The sequence below is a fragment of the Phyllostomus discolor genome, chromosome 3 (genome assembly GCF_004126475.2).
Source record: "Phyllostomus discolor isolate MPI-MPIP mPhyDis1 chromosome 3, mPhyDis1.pri.v3, whole genome shotgun sequence".
In the NCBI taxonomy this organism is placed as follows: Eukaryota; Metazoa; Chordata; class Mammalia; order Chiroptera; family Phyllostomidae; genus Phyllostomus; species Phyllostomus discolor.
In genome coordinates this window covers 90,754,825-90,768,914 of record NC_040905.2, presented here as the reverse complement: position 1 = coordinate 90,768,914, position 14,090 = coordinate 90,754,825, and positions in this window count along the sequence as shown.

Genomic DNA, 14,090 nt, shown 5'->3' with positions numbered 1-14,090 from the left:
CACCATTTTTCTGCCCACCTCTTCCACAAAATCTTTTCCTAACCAAGACCACATCACAAGAATCACATCATGTGATCACGTTATGTGAAACCTGTTAGCAGAATTCCCCCTCCTGGGTCCTAGTCTTGTTTACAAGAGAAGAATTCAGGAGAGAGACAACACATATAGTGGAAAATGAGATAGCAAGTTTATTTATGAAATACACTTGAGCACGAAACTACAGGCAGGCACCCAGCTAATCTGAATGCCCAACATATAGAGGAAATAAAGTTGTTAGTAAATTTGTTCTATACACTTGAGCTCAGAGCTGCAAGTGGGCACCCAGCTAATCTGAGTGCCCAGACTATGGGGGCTCAGAAATTATAGGCTTTAATCAGTTTCTAAGTTCCCTCTCCTCCTCTCCCTTTCAGACCTTGGGACAGTTACAAAGGCTTTCTTCCCCAGCTAATGGACACAATACACACAGAATTTCAAGGGCTCCCCTCCTCCCGTGCCATCATAATTTTGCTTGTGATGTTGGAACACCTGGCAATCTTATCAGATGAGGCTCAGGGCTGCTGAATCAATGGGTGAGACACGTCTCTCCCTTTTGTTTCTAGCCTCCTGTTTTAAGTTCTTTATGATACTGTACTGGGTAGGGCCCTGCTTTATTTCCCCTCTGGCTGCTCATTCCTGACTGCTACCTAACAAACCTTCACATTATGCAAACCATTGTTTTACAACACCAATATACGGTTTGTTTATTATCATCTATCTCCTATTTTTAAATGCCAACATAGAGAGCAGGAAGTGCGCCTTGTTGTTTTTGCATTTTGACCATGTCTTGGTGATCACGATGGTTGGCGCATGGTGAGTGCTGAACAAATGAAATGAGTGCAATAGACCTAGAGTAGAGGGAGGGTGGTTGCAGGGTGTGCCCTGCATCAGACACCCAGCTGGGGGTGGGAGTGAATGCAGATTTCCTGCACTGAGTTGGAAGTGGGGTGGCATCCGCCATGGGAAGAAAGGGTGCTAAATTTGTTTCCTAAGGCTGCCATAAAAAATATCTCTTACTTGGAAAATTAAGGCAACAAAATTTTATCATCTCACAGTTCTGGAGGTCAAAATCAAGGTGTTGGCAGGGCCATGTTCTCTATGAAATCCTTAGGAGAGAAATTTTTCCTTCCCTCTTCTAGCCCCTGGAGTTGGCCATCCACTCTGGGCTTACAGCTGCATCACCCCAATCTCTACCTCTGTTGTCACATGGCGCTCTCCCTCTATGTCTGTGTCCAAACTTCCCTCTTCTTGTAGGATACCAGTCATACTGATTAGGGCCCACTCATTCCATATGACTTAATCTTCACTTGTTTATATCTGAAAGAATCTATTTGAAATAAGGTCACTTTCCTAGTTGCTAGGAATTGGACTTTCAACATATCTTTTTGTGGGACACAATTCAACTTATAAGCACCTTTTTTTCCATTGGAGTTAACACTCAATATTATTTTATACTAGTTTTAGGTGTGCAGCATAGTGGTCAAACAATTATATAGTTTACAAAGTGATAACCCTGTAATTCTAGTATCTGTCTGGTGTAATCCGAAGCAGTCTGGCTGCCTGCTGATACAAAAGCCAATATTCTAGAGGCGGGTACTGGTGTAAAGGAAAGTGGTTTATTCAGATGCCGGCCACTGGGAGATGGGGGATTCATGTCACAAAGCCAATCTCCTGGAAAGATGGGGGGCTCATATTCAAATCCCATCTCTACATCTCAGTGGAGGCAGGGGGTTTTATAAAGCGGGAGAGGGGAACAGAACAAAAAGAACAGGGAAGGGGGTTGAAAAGTTGTCTACATGCAGACTAGCACAGTCCATTCTAATAAGGCAAGTGATGGTCCGGTGTGTGTCATCCTGGTTTAGTCATTCTGGCTCCAGTCATCTGGGCTTCATATCATCCTGACTCCACAGTTAAAGGTCAGCAAATCTCCTGAAATTGGGATGCCTGAAGGTCAAAGTCTGTATCTTGTGAAGTTAGTTCCTAGTATTCTTATATAAACATGCTGTTCATCTGCAAGCTACATATTAGCCAGAGTCTGCACTTATAGAAACAATGTAAAAAGAATAGTGGAGTAGGTTATAGTTTCCCACCGTTAACAATGATCTGCTGTTACCCTGGCATCATTCATAGTTATTACAATATTAGTGACTGTATTCCCTGTGCTGTATTTTCCATTCCTGTGACTATTACGTAACTACCAAGTTGTACATCTGAATTCCTTCAGCTTTTTTAAAAAAGTTTTATTTATTGATTTGAGAGAGAGAGAGAGACACCAATTTGTTGTTTCACTTATTTATGCACCCATTGGTCAATTCCTGTATGTGCCCTGATTGGGAATGAAAACCTCAGCCTTGGTGTATCAGGACGACACTCTAACCATCTAAGCTACCCAGCCAGGACCTTCCTTCACTTATTTCACCCAGTCCTCCAATCCCCCTCTCATCTGGCAACACTCAGTTTGTTATCAGTATCTGTGAGTCTGTTTCTATTTTGTTTGTTTATTTTGTTCTTTAGATTTCACATATAAGCAAAATCATATGGTATTTGTTTTTCCCTATCTGACTTATTTTACTTAGTATAATTCCCTCTAGGTCTATCCATGTTGTCACAAATGGTAAGATGTCATTCTTATTATGACTGAGTATTATTCCATTGAATATATGTATCACATCTCCTTTATTCCATCATCTATTGATAAGACTTGGCTTGCTTCCATATCTTGGCAATTGTAAATAATGCTACAGTAGACAAGGCTCACCTCCTCGTACAACCACATCAAAATTACAACTAAAATATAGAACAATCATCACTCAGAAACATCAGAAATCAAGTTGAATGGAAGTCTGACAACTACAGAATTAAAGAAACCTCATCTATCCAGATTGGTAGGAGAGGTGTAGACATGGAACAGGCTGGTTCCTCACACATGCATGGTAGATAAAAATTCGGGAGGGATATCTCAGGAGCGAGGAGTCCCAGCCCCATACCAGCCTCCCTAGCCCAGGGTGCCAGTGCCAGAAACATACACCCTCACAACTTCTGGCCGCAAAAACCAGCAGGGATTGAGTCGGTGGAAGAAACTTCTGGAGCCCTAAGCAATTCCTCTTAGAGAACGCACACGTAAACTCACCTACTCAGACTCACTACCTCTGGACTCTGGCACTAGAGTGGTGGCTTGAGGGGCATCAGTGGTATATGGGGAAAAACTGAAGTGTCTGGCATCAAGGCAAGCAGAAGCCATTGTCCCTTTTCTGGGCCCTCCCCCCATAGAGCTGGCAGGCTGGTGCCACATCTGAGACTCCATCAACATGGCTAACACTGTTTGACCTGCCTTGAAGATCCCCAGAGATTCTGCCCAACTTTCAGGGCCACCCAAACTGCTTTTCCATATGAATGGCTGGTCTTACCTCATGCTTCAAAACTTCCTAAATCCTTTCAAACAAGCAAGAGCTGGCCTCAGTGAGCCCCAGGCCCAACAGAAGCAGCAGCCAGTCTTGACTCACAGCTTGGCTTCACCTGGGAATCTTCAAGGTGGCAGAGCACCACCACCCTGCCCCCTGCACAGCTGATCCTCCACTGAGGGCAGAGGCTGATGGTAAGTGGTCACAACCAATCCTTGCAGCTGACTGGCCTGGGTAAATCTCTCCTATTGATATGCCAACAGCAACCAAGACTCAACTACCAGAGGAAGGTGTACTCAGCCCACACAAAGGGTGCACCTCAAGTAACCATCTTGGGTGATAGGGCAGGCTGTGCCCCTCCACCCTACAGGACACCTACTACCTTAGGCCACACTAACAAAACAAAGAGCCAAAGCAGCTCTACCTAACACATTGAAACAAATGTATTCTGGGAGACTGACAAAATGAGGAGGCAAAGAAACATGGCCCAAATAAAAGAACAGATAAAAACTCCAGAAAAAGAGCTAAATGAAATGGAGATGAGCAATCTATCAGATGCAGAATTCAAAACACTGGTTATAAGGATGCTCAAAGAAATTAGTGAGGACCTCAACAGCATAAAAAAGATCCATTCAGAAACAAAGGATACACTAATTGAAATACAGAACAATTTAAGGGGAAACAACAGTAGAGTGGATGAAGCCAAGGATCAAAACAATGATGTGGAACATAAGGAAGTAAAGACAACCAACTGGAACAACAAGAAGAAAAAAGAATCCAAAATGAAATGAGGATAGTGTAAAGAGCCTCTGGGACAACTTCAAGAGGCCCAATATTTGCATAATAGGGGTGCCAGAAGGAGAAGGGAAAAAGCAAGAAATTGGACGTCTATTTGAAAAAATAATGAAAGACAATTTGCCTAATTTGGTGAAGAAAGGAGACATACAACTTCAGAAAACACAGAGAGCCCCAAACAAGATGAATGCAAAGAGGCCCACTCATAAAATGCCAAAGGTTAAAGACAAAGAGAGAATCTTAAAAGTAGCGAGAGAAAAGCAGTCATTACCTACAGGAGAATTCCCATATGACTGTCAACTGATTTCTCAAAAGAAACTTTGGGGACTAGAAGGGATTAGCAAGAAATATTCAACATTACAAAAGCAGGTACCTACAGCGAAGATTGCTCCTGCCTGCAATGCTTTTATTTAGAATTGAAGGGCACATAAAAGTTTCCCAGAGAAGAAAAAATTAAAGGAGTTCATCATCACCAAACCATTATTAAATGAAATGTTAAATGGACTTTTATTTAAGAAAAAGAAGATCAAAACTATGAACAAGAAAGTGGCAAAAAATACATATCTATCAATGATTGAATCTAAAAGAACAAACTAAGCAAACAAGAACAGACAGAATCATGGACTCAGAGAGCATTTTGACAGTTGCCAGATGGGAGGAAAGCTTGAGGGTAGGGATGAGGAGGTGAGGGGATTAAGAAGTACAAATAGGTAGCTGCAGAATAGCCATGGGATATAAAGTACAGTACAGGAAATGGAGTAGCCAAAGAACTTCCATGCATGACCCATGGATATGAACAATGATTTGGGGATTGCCTGAAAGTGTAGGGGATGCTGGGTGGAGGGAGGCAGATGGGGAAAAGTCAGGACAACTGTAATAGTACAATCAATAAAATATAAAAAAAATAATGCTGCAGTAAACATATGGGTGCATGGTGCATATTATCTTTTCAAATTAGTGTTTTGGTTTTCTTTGGAATTGCTGGGTCATAAGGTAGTTCAATTTAAATTTGTTGAGGAACCTCCATATAGTTTTCCACAGTGGTTGCACCAATTGGCAGTCCCACAAACAATGCAAGAGAGTTCGTTTTTCTCACAACCTCACCAACGCTTGTTGTTTGTTGATTTATTGATGATAGCCATTCTGACTAGTGTGAGGCAACATCTCATTGTGGTTTTAATTTGCATCTATCTGATGATTAGTGACACTGAGCATCTTTTCATGTGTCTATTGGCCATCTGTACATCCTCTTTGGAGAAATGTCTATTCAGGGACTCTGTCCATTCTTTAACTTAATTGTGCTGTTTTGTTGTAGTGTTGAGTTGCATGAGTTCTTTATAAATTTTGGATATTAACCCCTTATCAGATGTATCATTGGTGAATATCTTCTTGCATTCAGTAGGTTGTCTTTTTGTTTTGTTGGAAGTTTCCTTTAATGTATAAAAACTTTTTAATGTAGTCCCATTTGTTTATTTTTACTTTTGTTTTCCTTGCCCAAGGAGATATATCAGAAAAAAATATTACTAGGAGCAATGTCAGATTTTATTGCCTATGTTTTCTTCCAGGAGTTCTGTGGTTTGGGATCTTACATTAAAGTCTTCATTCCAATTTGAGGGGGGTTTTTTGATACGGTGTAAAAAGGTAGTCTAGTTTTATTTCTTTTTGCATGTATTTGTTCAATTTTCCCAACAGCATTTATTGAATAGACTGTTTTTACCCCAATGTATGTTTTTGCTTCTTTTGTCATAGATTAATTGACCATATAGGCATGTGTTTATTTCTGGGCTCTGTTCTATTCCACTGATGTCTCTGTTTTTATGTTACTACCATGTCATTTTCATTACTGTTGCTTTCTTTTTTTTAACTTTTTTTTTTTGAGAGAGGGGAAGGGAGGGAGAAAGAGAGGGAGAGAAACATCAATGTGTGGTTGCTTCTCACATGGCCCCCACTAGGGACCTGGCCTGCAACCCAGGCATGTGCCCTGACTGGGAATCGAACTGGTGACCCCTTGGTTCACAGCCCACACTCAGTCCACTGAGCCACACCAGCCAGGGCTACTGTTGCTTTCTAGTATAGTTTGATATCAGGTGGCATGACACCTCCAACTTTGTTCTTTTTTGTCAAGACTGCTGTGTCTATTCAGGGTCTCTTGTGGTTCCACACAAATTTTAGAATTATTTGTCTTTGCTCTGTGAAAAATGTCATTGGTATTTTGATAGGGATTTTATTGAATCTATAGATTGCTTTGGGGAGTATGGACATTTTAACAATGGTAATTCTTCCTACCCATGAGTATAGTATATGCTTCTACCTCTATTTTTTTTATCTTCTTCATTTTCTTCAATGTCTTATAATTTTCAGAGTAGATCTTTAACTTCCTTGGCTAAATTTATTCCTAGGTATTTTATTCTTTTTGATACAATTGTAAAAGGAGATTGTTTTCTTATTTTCTCTCTCTGTTAGTTTATCATTCCTATAATGTATTTCTGTATTAAAAATGCAACCAATTTCAAAATATTAACTTTGTATCCTGCTACTTTACTGAATTCATTTATCTGTTCTAGTAGTTTTTTGGTGGAATCTTTAGGGTTCTCTATAAACAGTATTATGCCATCTGCAAATAATGACCAATTTATTTCTTCCTTTCTAATTTGGATGCCTTTTATTTCTTTTTCTTGTCTGGTTGTTATGGCTAGGATTTCCAATAGTATGTTTAATAAAAGTGGTGGAAGTGGACATCTTTGTCTTGTTCCTGATCTTAGGGAAAACATTTTCAGCTGTTCCCCATCAACTGGCTGTTGATTCTTTGACAAGTGGAGTAAGGGAAACTGAGACAAGATAATTAAACAAGGCCAAACAATCTGAAGAATTTACAGCCAGCTAGTGAATCATGAGGTTTTATCTTTCCTAACAAAGGACAATTAGGAGTAAATGGTTTACACATGCCAGACTGTCCTGGGACAGAATGGCCTCAGACCTGTTTCGTTTTCAATGACATTCTTGATGATGTTCTTTAAAAATGAAACTAACTGGAAAATAACCTCTGACCCCTCTGTATGCACATTTTGATAAATCAATATATTGAAGGACACACCTGAAAAGTTAATGAATGTTCTGTTAAGACCCTCCCCTGAGACCTCCCCTAGGATTCTGACAGGCCAAGGAGAGATAAAAAGCCTCAAGACAAAGAATGACCGAGTGCTCTTGCTAGAACACATCCACACCTTGTATCTCAGCTCACTCTCTCCTAAACCCTAAGGGACCCTACAAGACTTGCAACCAGGGGAGAGGTGGGCAACAGCTTGTCCCACAATTACCCACTGAACCTATCTCCAAGGCTCTCTTTTTCTCTGACTTTCCAAAAGAAGTCACTTCTCACTTCTTTTACTGTGACTTCTATTTCTTAGACGGCCAAAGCAGCCCACCTAGGCTCTCTACTGTTTCTTCTTCTTTCTTAAGCCCTTCCTTTGTTTCACTGTCCCCAGCTTTAATAAGCATACTCTCACAATCACCTGGACTCATGCTGTGGAATCTTGCCTACATAAAGTCAAGAACCCACACACCAGCTGGCCTGAGGCGGACCCACTCTGGGCACAGTCTCAGTCCCATAACACCTCCAGCCCTTGTGCTGAAGCCACACAACTCAGTTTCTCCTTGTAGGTCTCTGTCCTACCCCCAACTTGTCCCACCCCTGGAGGCCAGGGTGAGTGCCTGCAAATGAGAGTTTGTGCGTGAGCTCTTTAAGGGAACGCCTGAGTTTCCAGCAGCCTTCTGTTTCCCCTGGATGAACGAAATCCCCACTGATTTTCACAGCCAGCTGTTATGTGGGCTCCTCTTCCTGGCACTGGTATTCTAGGCTGGTGAGCCTGGTGTGGGGCTGAGACCCCTCATTCATCAGGGGAAACCTCTGCTGCTGAGACATCCCTCTGAATTCTCAACTGCCCCATGTGGACATGGGGCCAGACTGTTTTATGTCTCCACCCCTCCTACCAGTTGTGATGTGACTTCTTCTTTATATCCTTAATTATAGGACTTCCGTTCCACTAGTCTTTAGATTGTTATACAGGTTGGTCGTTCTATAATTTAGTTGTAACTGTGATGTGGTCATGGGAGGAGGTGAGTACAGTGTCCTACTCTGCCGTCTTGACCAGAACTCAGCTAGCCCCAATTGAGTGACATTTGATAAATAATGTCTGGTCTCACTCTCCCCAGCTGCAGAAATAGAGTGAAATCATCCATTCCTTTGCTCATTCATTTATCCATAACATACTTATTAAGTATCTACTATGTGCCAAGACCTGAACTAAGTACCAGATGTATAATGATAACTGTGATGTAACCCTGTTCTAAAAGGTTATGGTCAAGCTCTATGGTTTTTCATCTTTCTGCTTCCTGATTAATTAAGTTCCTAGAGTTTGACAGTCCTGGAAGAGTAATAAACAAGAGAGCTTCAGTTATGTCCGAATTCCAGTGTATAAGCTGTATAATACACCCCATTTGAGAATTGCTTCTCCAGTTGGCTAGATCATAATACCTACCATTAACTGAATTTTTATGCTATGCCAGGCACTTTGCAAACATTATATTATTTAATCCTTATTGGAAGTTAAGTACTATGCCCTCTTTACAGATGAGGAAGCTGTGAGTCACCAGAGTGCATGGCATCTGTGATACCAGATGATTCTTCAGGGCTATAATTCTGAGTAAGGCTTTTAGGCACTCACTGGCTCTGTGACTCTGGACCAATTATTTAACCTTTTGATCTTGGTCTCCTTTCTATATGCAAAATGAGCTTGTAGTGAAGGTTATGAAACCAGAAATGCCAGGGTTAGTTCTGCCTGTCACTACCAGAACCAACAGGTAGAGACAAGGATTGAAACTTTATGGGTACTTTATTCAGATGTCAGTGACCTGAGAAGATAGTGGGTTACATGCCCTCAAATACCATCTCAACATCTCATCTCAAGCTGACCTTTTTATAAGGAGAAAAAAGTGAGGCAAGGGGTTTGGAAGAAAAGGTTAATAAGGATAAGAGTTGAAATCCAGTGGTGATTTTCCCAGTATTTCTTTATCTGCTGATCAACATTTTTTTATTTGTGTCACAGATGTTCCTTCCCTGGAACACAATGGCTCAGATACCATCTCCACTGCTTGCAAGCCCCCTGAGGTACAAAGGTTGGATTGCTTGTCAACCTCCTGGCATCACATCACATCAGTCATGCATTCCAGTTCCTCAAATTAACAGCTCTCCACATACATTAATCACTTAAGCCTATCAACTATAACTACAGCTAAAATCTTTAACTCTTGAGTTCCTCTATCAATTGTATGACAGAAAATATATGAGGTATCCAGCTCAGTTCCTGTAAAACACTTTTGTGCCTTTCATTTCACTGTTCTCATCCAAGTGCAGATATTTCATAAATAGCTGGAGATGCCCTGGAAAGTTAAGACTTGTAGATTGGTGATTACCCAGATAGAGGAGGGGCTACTATATCAGGAGGAGGGAAGAAGATAGAAGAGAGGGGTCAGAGAGAACACTCAAGACTCACAAATCTGGAGGAGGAAGTCACAGTTTCTAGAAACCCAAGAGGCAGCAGTATTCAGAAGACCTGGGGAAAAGATCCAGGGTTGTTCATTGTAGGGAAAGGATGGGAGAGAAAAGAGTGGATGGGGAGGGCCCTGAAATCAAGAATCAGACCCAACTGAAATGACACAGATCAAAGGTAGCACCCTGCTGACAGTAAGACATACCTGTCTCAGAGGGAGGACAAACAATAAGCCTTCCCAAATAGAAGGCCTTAATTATTTATTTGCAAATAAATAAGCCCAGCATGAGGGTCAAAGCCAATACTCAGAACCTCAAGGTACAAGACATTTACAAAATTCAGAGCGACTAATGGAAATCTCCAGCATTCATAGTACTGACATTTGTTTTGTGCTTTATAGCTTGCCGAGTGTTTTTATACTCTCACAAGGTACAGTTGTGAGTGGTCAGAAGGGTCTGAGTTTGCAGCCAGAAGACCTGATAGCATTCTTTGACAGCTATGGGACATAGCCCAAGCCACGGAACTTCTGAGGACCCACTTTCTTCATTTGTAAAGTGGAAAACAATTCCACCCATCCTACAGTGTTGTGAGGGTTAAGCCACAGTGCTTTGCACACATATTAGCACCAGTAGTGGGTGCAAGGTGGCTCTGCAACCCAGGCCTGAGAAGCCTTTCAACTAGTAGATCATCCTTCCATCCCCCACTGGCTTTGACCTTGGTCATTTCAAAACATGTAGCACAGGGTGATGGCCCTCCTCCCTGCACCCTCAGAGAATTTTAAAATGCTGAATGACTCTGGTTCTCTCTTGCTGGGAGGGGCAGCCAAGTTATCTTTCAACTTCTTACCACCACCACTGCCCCCTGTCCTCCAGGTCAGCCAGAATGGAGAAGTCTAAACATAGTGATGTTAGAACCACATGGCTTTTGACTGGCCCAGTGAGCAGCGACATCTTGCTCTGAACAATGTGAATATGAGGGGATTGGAACTTTGGGAAATTTTGACTCAGGCTGAGGGAACTGGAAGTGGGTGAATGTTGGACCAATTCAAGAGTTTCTGATGGCAGAGGGTGAAGCTTCTGGTGAAAGAACGTGATTGCATTGCCACTCCCTCCTGCCACTGGTGAGTATTTCCTTCAATACCTTTAACTTTTTGAGGCGCTTCCCACTACTGAGCATATTCCAGTTTGCCTGCAGCTTTGCCAGATGCATGCCATGTTAGAAGTTTTAAAAATCGAAATGGGGAGGTTCTATTTAAAAAAAAAAAAAACGGTTAAGTGATTTGTCAGTTACTTTCCTGGCCAACTTGAAGCTAAAATTCAAGAGATAACGCTCATTCCTTTACCCACTTGGTGGGCCAAAGTCAAGGAACATGTCCCCTCCATCTTACCACATTCGGCCAATGGGGTCGGTTTACCAGATTATGGAATCGGCACCTTGGAAAGCACAAAAATGGAATGAGATAAGTGAGGGATCAACTTTGGTGGTCATTGGGGAGCAAGGGAGCTGGGCAGGTGGAGGAAGGGAGGGGTCCCATCCTCAGCAGACCTTAACACTCTCTGCAGCGCTTTACAGTCACTGAAGGGCTTTCACATCCATCACTTTTCCGCCCCCCCCCCCCCCTCTTTATAGGGCAGAACTGCAGGTATATTTACACCACTTTATGAAGGTGTGAGACGGACGTCCTTAGACGTTAGGAGGCTGGGCCAGCAGCTTATTAGAGTCAGAGACAGTGCCGCACCCTTTCGGATTCCAGGTGCACGCTTTGCTTTTCCTGCCATCCCTTCTCTACCCGCCCGGGCTGGCACGTGGTGCCAAGCCCCGTGTGCTCAGATCCCCAGCGCCGTGCACATGTGCAGAGGTCTGTGTGCATGCGCTTGGTGTACACCGTGCACTTGGAAGTCTTTCCTTTCGCGGAGACCCTGCTGCCTGGAGGCCCCCGAGAAACGAGTGGCTGAGTGTGAACTGGGCCACCTCGTGCATCCCGGCACACGGCTGACCTGCGACGCTGGGGGCCGTCTGGCCCGTCTCGGCCTTGCTCCTTTCGGCCTCTATGCTCCTTCCGTCTGTCGGTGTCTCCGCTTGCCAGTCTTCATGGGTTTCCATTTTCCTCTGTCAGTTTCTCCGACCCGGTCCCCAGGGCCGTCAGCTCCCCACCCTTTTCCAGCTGCTCGTACCTGCAGGCTGGAGGTCGGAGAAAGGGGGTGACCTCCGGGGCGACCTCGCGGAGGGGCCTGCGGGGCGGTACTGACTCCTGGGCCCAGCACAGAGGTGTTGCGCGCAGGGCGCGAGAACTAAACCAGCATCGCCCCGTCCACCAAACCCCGAGACACCTCCCCACGCTAGGGCCGCTCCCCGCCCCGGACAAGGGGCGGAGTCGCGCCATCGAACCGGCCACCCAGCTGGGCCCCCCGCAGGGCCGCACCTCCGGGGGGTGGGGGGGGCGACCGCCCCTCCCCGCCCCGCCAGCCCCGGGCGGACCCAGTCCGCTCCGCTCCGGATCCGAGCCGGGTTTCCTCCCCGTCGCTGGGGTCCCCGCCCCTCGGAGCCGCCCGCCCGCCCGGCCGAGCCCGCGTCACCGTGGGCGCCACTCGCACCGCCCGGGCCCCCGCCCCCTCCCCCCGGCGCTGGGTGTCGAAGCCCGCGGGCGGCCCCTGTGCGTTCGGACTCCGAGTGCGGACCCTGCGGTCCCCGCGCGTCACCCGAGTTCGACCCTCGGGACTCCGAAGTGACCCCCTCCCGGCGCCGTTCTGTCTGCGCGGCCGCCGGGCTCCGCCTCCCGGCATCCCAGCCGGGCCCGGGCGAGGTAAGGGGGCCGCGCGGCCCGAGGGGCGGCCGCTCGGCGGAGGAATGGGGGCAGCAGAGGCCAGCGCCCCCCGGGGAAGAAAGCCGCTGCCCGCTGTGGCAGACCCTCGCGGTCCCGCGGCCCAGACAGCCGAGAGCGCGTTCTCCTCGCGTGTTCGAGGTGCTCGCGGGCGCGCCCCCCCTCCACCTCCGTCGCCACGGCAGGCAGCTTCCTCGCAGTCCCTCTCCCGCCTGCCCCCCGCGCCGCGCCCGCCCCCGCACCCGGGAGAGGCTGCGGGGACAGGGGGAAGCCTTCCAGGGCAGGCCCCGTCTTCCCTGGCTGTGGCCCTCCAAGGCAGCCCTCTTCCCCACTCCGCGGCCCGTCTTCCTCGCCCCTTGCCTCTGCCCCACTTCGCCTCGTCTCCCCCGTCTCTTTTTTCCAGACCTCTGTTCTCTTCCAGCCTCTCTTCTGGCTTTCTCCTTTCCTTGACCCCTTCCCCCATCACACAGCCGGGAGAAGGGGGTGTGTCACGCTGCTTTCTATTTACAGTCTCCCTGGTGGGGGGGGGCGGTGCAGTGCTAGGACTTTTTTGACATCAGCTGGGCCCTGAGTCACAAGGTGTCGTGTCTGTGATTCGGTATCCATGCCGCCTTCAGCTCCCCTCTCCCATCCTCTCTCAACCTAATCTCCCTGCCTGCCTTTGTCTCCTTTCTGCCTTGGGTATTGTCTTTTTTTTTTTTTTTTCTGTCTTTAGTTGCTTTGTGTAGCTGCCATCTGTCTCCGCCTCTCTGCTCTCTGCTCCCTCTCCTCCCTCTTCCAGCTCCCAAAACCTGGGACCTCAAGGGCATCAGTATTGCAGGTGTGTGGGGTGCAGTGAAGGTGGAGGGGCACTCCCAGTATGCTCAGCGATGACTTCCATCACCCCTTCTCCCAAGAATGGTCATTCATCTTTATGAGACTGAAAGAACAGACACAAGGGGGTGGAGGTATGGGTGGCCAGGGAAATGCTGCCCCTCTTCCAGGAGCTGGTTCGAGGAGATGCCTGAACTGCATTCACACAGTGCTCTGGAGGCACAAAACTACCTCTGCCTGGACACTTCCTGGGAGTTCAGAGAGCCAGGTTGGAGGGGATCATACTGACGGGTGGGAAGTAATCAGAGTGTGGAGCAAAGGTCGTGGAGCTGGCTGGTAACTTTGGGTTGGCCTGGAACCCCTGACCTATGTTTTCCCAGCACCCACCTCTCCCAGAGCTTAAGGACCTTGCAACATTTGTCTCCCAAAAAGAGAATAGAAGTTGAGGAGTGCCTTAGAGAAAAAGAGGGCTGATGAATTGACAAACCGTCCCCTCTTCCCTGTGACCCTGGTAACTGCTCCCTCTCCCTAACAAACAAGTTTCTCTGAGAGGTAGAGACGCCATTGAAAATGGTCTCCCGGTTGAAAGCAAGGGAGGAAAACAAAAGTGGAATGTCTTAGAGCTGTTGGATGTGTTCCAGTTTACAAGTTGCTCACGTTCTGCCCCCTTTGGGA